Raw genomic sequence first — 7,230 nt, forward strand, 5'->3', positions numbered from 1 at the left:
CATACAGCACAGTAATACTCCAGCAGAGCACGAACAATCGTAGTGTCGGAAGTCTCCTCATTAGACCTGTTGCACCTTCTACGTATTCTGCCAACAAAGTGTAGTCTTTAGTTTGCCTTTCCACATTATCTATGTCATGTTTTCAACTTTAGTTGCACGTAATTTTATTTCCTAGGTATTTATTCTAATTGACAGCCTTTAAATTTATATTCATCCAGTAATCGAAATTTAGCAGCTTCCTTTTTGCACTCATGTGCATGATGTCACGTATTTCCTTACTGAGAGACAATTGCCGTTTTCCGCACTATACAGATATCCAGTCCAAGTCATTCTACAGTTGGTTTCGATCTCCTGATGACCTTAGTACCTGCTAAACGACAGCATCATCTGCAAACAATCTACGAGGGCTGCTAAGATTATCTTCTAAAAAGTTTATATAGATTAGGAACACTTACTTTGGGAACGACAGATATCACGTCTGAAACTTCCTGGTCGATTAAAACTGTGTGCCGGGCCGAGACTCGAACTCGGGACCTTTGCCTTTCGCGGGCAAATGCTCTACCAACTGAGCTACCCAAGCACGACTCACGGCCCGTCCTCACAGCTGTACTTCTGCCAGTACCTCGCCTCGTACCTTCCAAGTTCTGCAAGGTTCGCAGGAGAGCCTCTGTAAAGTTTGGAAGGTAGGAGGCGAGGTACTGGCAGAAGTAGAGCTGTGAGGACGGGGCGTGAGTCGTGCTTGGGTAGCTCAGTTAGCACAGTCTGCTTTAGGCAGTGGCGCGGCACGGACCTGCTGTCCCGGCCGCGGGCGCGCGTGGACGAGGAAGTGTTTACACCGCCGGTACTCGCGCTTGTTGTTGTCTGACTCGATCGCCATGGCACACAATTTTCGAAAGACTACGCTCCAATTTACGTTCGACAACGAATTTGCCAGACCCAAAGCTTTCGAAATAGAGCGTTTTTTGAGGGAAGAAGTTCGTTTACCTGCTGCAGACATAATTGGAATACACCTGTCCATTGTAAGCAGTACAATGTACGTAAAGATGACCGATGAAGCTGCGTGTGAAACAACTCTCTCCGCTGCTCAAAGAGGATTTAAATTTCGACACTCTGATGGCCATATCAGCGATGTAACAGTAGCTCCTTCAGGATTGGGTGTGAGAGTCATTCGGATCTTTGAATTGCCGTTTGAGGTGCCAGAATCGATGGTTACTGAATCGCTGCGACCATATGGCACGGTACTTAGTCATACGCCTGAACGCTGGGCAAGTTTTAGTACCTATCCTGTGCTAAACGGCGTACGACAGGTGCGGATCGTCCTTACTAAACATATCCCGTCTTATTTATACATTGGCGGATGTCGAGCTATTGTGATCTACGATGGCCAGCCACGCACCTGTTCTGGCTGTGGTGGAGAAGGACATATCCGTTCGGAGTGCATCCAACGCCGCGTCGTGCAACTGCCACATGGAGAAGCGTCACAGCGAGAAGTTCCCGCGCAACTGCCGATGACGTACATGTCGGTGGCCCGCCGGGAGGTGTTGCCAAGTTCGGAGCGTGACAAGAGCAGACCGAGTTACGGGAGCATGGAGGTGACTCGGAGAATGTCCCTACACCCACGTCACGTCAGTTGAGGGAGGAACCTTCCGAAAACTCACATGTAGCACGCGACGTGGAAGTAGAGGTCGAGACCGTGGCGCCGGCAACGGACCAACGAACGATCGACGAACACAGTGAGGCAGCAGAGGGCAGGGCACGCAAACAGCGATCGCCGAAGCGTCGCAAAAAGCGTCGCCATAGTTTGGGTGACACGTCCCCCCCTAGCCTAGGGGACACGGAAGGTATCCTAGCCGAAGAACTGTCTGACACAGAACACGTGCCTTTAGAGGACGCTGACAGGATTCCGTCAGATGGTGACCGGATGTCCTGCCTTTTCGATGGTCCCTCTTCATTAACACCGACTGACCCAGCGCTGCCGACGAAGGAGTCAGGGACACAAATGTCCCGGCAGCCACGTCGAAATACATCAGAGGACGTTTCTCGGATGGATGACCACTGCGACTGGGCGGAACCAGTCGAATACATACAGGAATTGCCACCCCCAAATGATGACCACTCACCTACAGGATGCACACCACGGAACGACAACAAAGTAGGGCAACCCGTTTGCGGGCACCCCTCTGAGCACGAATAGTGGACTAAAGCCCTTGGAGTTCTCCATGACATGACACGAGCATGACAACGACAACGAACCAAGCATATAAGGTGGGCACAGTGAACATTAACACCGCACGTTCGCTTGCAAAGATGCAACTTCTCCGGGACATGATTTACGCCACAGACGTTGATATTCTGCTGATGCAGGAAACCTTCAATGCTGCTTTTGCCGACGTGCATGGATACAACACTTACCTAGCGCCGACTCCAGATGGAGAACGTGGCACAGCGATACTAGTCCGGGAAGGGATTCCGATGTGTGACCTCGATTACCTTCCTTCGGCTCGGGGTTTGGCTATGACCGTGAACGGCATTCGTATCGTCAACATCTATGCACCCTCCGGATCTGACAATCGACAGGCGCGTGCACGATTCTACTCGGAGGAGATTGCCCCCCTATTCCATGGGAGGTATGACCACATCTTGGTAGGGGGGGATTTTAACTGTGTACTCACACCGAAGGATCAAACTCCTAATTTCAGCTGCTGCCACGCATTGAACACGATCTGCCGGGACATGGCCCTTATGGACACGTGGGCAAAGATCCATGGGCAGCGAGAGGGCTACACGTATTTTACTAGCCACTCGGCGAGCAGGCTGGATCGGATTTATGTTTCTGACGGATTAAGAGATCACGTGATGGCTGCTGAACGTTGGCCCACAGCTTTTACGGATCACCTTGCATATTTATGCACGTTAACCCTCCCACGGCAGCGGGTCTGGCGGAGTCGTAGTTCCTGGAAACTTAATTCCTCCTTATTGGTGGATCTCGAATGTCGCCAGCGGATCGAAGAAATATGGCGGACTTGCACTCGCCGTCTGCCGCTGCACCGTACGGTTCTATCGTGGTGGCTGCAGTGTGCAAAACCGGCGATACGAAGAGCTCTCATAACGTATGGCAAGGAAAAAGCGAAATGGCTCCGAGATACACTTGATTATTACTACATGGTGCTCCGCGACCTGTCCTCCAGGGCCCCATCGCCCGAGCGTCAAGCGGAAGTCCATCGCATTTAGGCCTGCATTTTATCGATCACGAGACGTCGACTGGAGGGACTTTCGATCCGTGCTCGGTGCTTGGACAACGTCGATGGAGAACGTATTGGCATGCATCATGCGTCCAAGGGACATGCGCGTAATCGCCGATCCCTAATCACAGTCCTCCATGATGACGATGGTCGGCCCTTGACGTCACAACAGGCCATTGCTGCTGAGTTTCTGGAGCATTACCGCCTCCTTTTCACTGGGACGCCGACGGACAATCGGACAGGAGAAGAAATTTTGCGACAGATGCAAATGGAAGTGGATGGCCCGGATGCAGAGGCGCTATTGGAACCCCTAACGGAAGATGACATCCGGGGCGCACTCGCGAAGGGTGCGGTGCATAAATCCCCTGGGCCAGATGGGTTGACACTCGAATTTTACCGCGCATTTGCGGATTTAATGATGTCCCAGTTGGCATTGATGTATAACGAGTTATTGAGCCCTGACACGGACGTTCCGTCACAGTTCATGGCGGGACTGCTTATACCAATACCGAAATCGACAGCGAGTGACAGCGCCCATCAATTTAGACCGCTCACGATGCTCAATACTGACTATAAGATCTTTGCGCGAATGTTGGCGGCAAGGCTCAAGATTGTAATATCCAAGACAATACCACCGGACCAGGCTTGTCTAGGGGTTCGGAGCAACATACATTCTATCCTCGGCGAATACCGTGACGTAATTTCCCTGACGGAAGCTTGTCGCATGTGAGCGGCGTTCGTGTCGGTGGATTTTGATCGTGCCTTTGACAGGATCAACCATGACTTCCTTGACTCGACCATGATACGCATGGCGATACCACAGGATTTTATTACCGTCATCATGCGCCTCCTTCGCGGCGCTTCTTCGACGGTGAGAGTCAATGGCAGGGAGGTAGGAACGATTCCTGTTTGCAGCTCAGTTAGGCAAGGATGTCCCTTGTCGATGAAACTGTTTACAATAGCGCTCGAACCATTGCTGCAGACTCTTAGACGGACTCTAACAGACGTCCGACTACGTGCGAGCTCCTTCACGTGTCGTGCATATGCCGACGACTTGATAATACTCGTCCGATCGGACAACGAAGTAAGTCAGGTGGTTACCCTTCTTACTACGTACGGAGTAGCTGCGGGAAGCAGGGTCAACATGAATAAAACCAAGATCATGTACATCGGTCGAGGGCTGGACGCTCTGCGCAGTCCGTTTACGACGGTGGACATCTTGCGATGCTTAGGTGTCTTGTTCACCCGATCGCTACGGCAATCAGCGGCGGCGAGCTATCGACGTCTCCTCCAGAACGTTCGATTGCACATATGCAACAATTCACTTCGAACGCACGACCTGCTCCAAAGGGTGGACTACATTAATGTTCACCTGGCCTCGCGACTGCCGCACTTGGCACAGGTACTGCCAATGCCACACCGTATTGCTGACAGATTAATGGCAGCCTTTGGATACTATGTCAGCCAAGGAATGTTGTTTAAGATCAAATACGAGACTTTAACTCTCCCACACCATTCTGGAGGACTTAACCTCACGGATGTGCGGAACAAGGCTCTAGCTCTATACCTGCGAGCGACGCTACGAACTTGGAACCAACGGCAACACGCCATCACGTCGGCCATCCTGGATGTGCTTCTTCCCACATCCTTTGAACCACCGGTGGCGGTAGGCACAATCTCGCCCTCGTTTTCTCATGTCGCGCGATTTTTTGTTGATTTTAGTTATGTTCAGTTACAGATAACTTCTACCAGAATCCCCCGTACCCGTGAGATATATCGATATTTGCGGCGTCATCATGGCAGCAATGTTGTCGAACTTAAATACCCAACACGAAACTGGCGACAGATTTGGCGAGCTGTCCATACACCTCTCCTCACCACAGCAGCGCGATCGTCATGGTATACATTAATCAACCGAAAAACAGTCAACCGCCAACGATTGTACGAAATTCGCATGGTAGATTCCCCGCTCTGCGTTATATATGGCATGCAGGACACCGACGAACATTCTCTGCAGTGTGGTGCGGCAAAGGATGTTTGGCGGCTGACGCAACGCATCATGGCCCTCCTCCGACGCACCGACGAATCCACGATCACGGCGGACGCTATATTTTTCCCTGACACTGTCTTTTTCCCCTCACAAAAAACATCGGCAATTCGATGGATTGGAGGATACGCATCGCACTACGTGCTCTCGCGGACCTTGATATCGGGCATGGGCTATTGGCATTATCTACTAGAAAAACACGAAATCATCAGACGCCACTCAAAATATAAAACGCATTTTGCGAACTTTCTAGGCAGCATGTTTCATAACCCCCCGAAGCGGTGGGGAGTCCCAGGTTTACGTTATTTCGAGGGATAGGATGTTACTCCCAGTGAAGTGACGAGGATGTCACTTCGGCCCTATATTTATTTCCCTTCTTTTTTATATATGATTTTTCTTTTGGGTCATTAAAATTAAACGAATACATAAAATATTATTGTTACTAAAAATAAAAAAAAATATTTACAATGTCAATGTTTCCTTCCTACTGCCCCTCCCTTATCCTGTCAGGAGACGGGGACACCGTGGCCAGGCCTCCAAGTACGACCCTTGCCCACTCTGCCCCCTGACCTACTTCAAAAAAAAAAAAATTGTAAAAAAAAAAGTTGGTAGAGCACATGCCTGCGAAAGGCAAAGGTCCCGAGTTTGAGTCTCGGTCCTGCACACAGTTTTAATCTGCCAAGAAGTTTCATATCAGCGCACACTCCGCTGCAGAGTGAAAATCTCATTCTTGAGATATCACGCCTGTTTTACTCGATAACTTTTTGTCGATTTCTACGTATCGTGAGAGGAAATCTTGGATCGAGAGGCACAACTGAAGCGATACTCCCTTTGGTTCGCAATTTAATTTTAAGTGTTTTGAGAGGAACGGTGTGGAAAGCCTTCCGGAAATCGAGGAATGTAGTATCAATTTGAGATCCCCTATTGATAGCACTTATTACTTCGTCTGTATAAAGAACTAGTTGTGTTCCACAAGAACTATATTTTCTGAATACGTGTTGATTGTCTGTCAATAGACCGTTAAGTTCGAGGTAATTCGTAGTATTCGGACACAGTACATGTTCCATAATCCTGCTGCAAATCGAGGTTAGTGACATGGGACAGTAATTCACCGAATTACTTTAGTTTTCTTTCTTGAATACTGGTGTGACCTGTACAACTTTCCAGTCTTTTGGTACATATCATTTGTCAAGCGAGTGGTTGTATTTCATTGCTAAGTACGGTTCAATTGTATCAGTATACTCTGAAATAAACCTTATTAGTATGCTATCTGGACCAGAAAAATTGCCTTTATTAAGCGATTTAAGCTGCTTTGCTACACTAAGGATATTGACTTCTAAGTTACTCAAGTTATCACTTGTTCTCTATTCGAATTCTGGGATGCATTTCTAACAACCAGTCCCCTTCTCTTTGCTATCTTAGGAAGAGATGGATCATTATTACGGGACAAATAAGCCTGTCAGCGCGTAACCTACCGATAGGATTATCTTTAATTTTCTCCGACGTTTTCTGAAGTTAAAATCCATGTTAGGAAGGTCAGTGGTGACGAAATAACGGAGAGCTGTGACCACCATACGTAAACTTCAGATTGCTTTTGGCCATGCTTTCCCTGACAATGAATTGAGAACAACACCTAAAGCTACCTGGAGCAAATTTTTTTTATATCGCTCCCTTCCAAAAGGCTTCCTAAACGTTCGATGAAAGACATTAGCGAATGCATCATGCCTGCTCTTGTAATAAAATATTCCCATCTACTCATATCAGACTATTTAAACTGCCTAACATAGCTGCATATCTGCCGACAAGTGGTTAAAAGTCATTCCACGGAGCATAATAACGGATTCCGCATACTGTAGAGTGAGGAATCAGAGGATCAAAAGCATGGTTTGTTGACCTTACTGCATGCTCATTACACATTACACATGTAACCATACCCTTCCA

At 48.6% G+C, this 7,230-nt stretch overlaps 1 non-coding gene across 1 annotated transcript; it reads right to left on the reverse strand.

Moving 5' to 3' along the window:
• Positions 1-506: 506 nt before the first annotated feature.
• On the reverse strand, positions 507-581 carry Trnas-cga (transfer RNA serine (anticodon CGA)). The gene has a single exon. It is a non-coding gene; the product is annotated as a tRNA-Ser (tRNA).
• Between the last annotated feature and the right edge of the window lie 6,649 nt (positions 582-7,230).

This window comes from Schistocerca nitens, chromosome 6, assembly GCF_023898315.1.
Source record: "Schistocerca nitens isolate TAMUIC-IGC-003100 chromosome 6, iqSchNite1.1, whole genome shotgun sequence".
NCBI lineage: Eukaryota > Metazoa > Arthropoda > Insecta > Orthoptera > Acrididae > Schistocerca > Schistocerca nitens.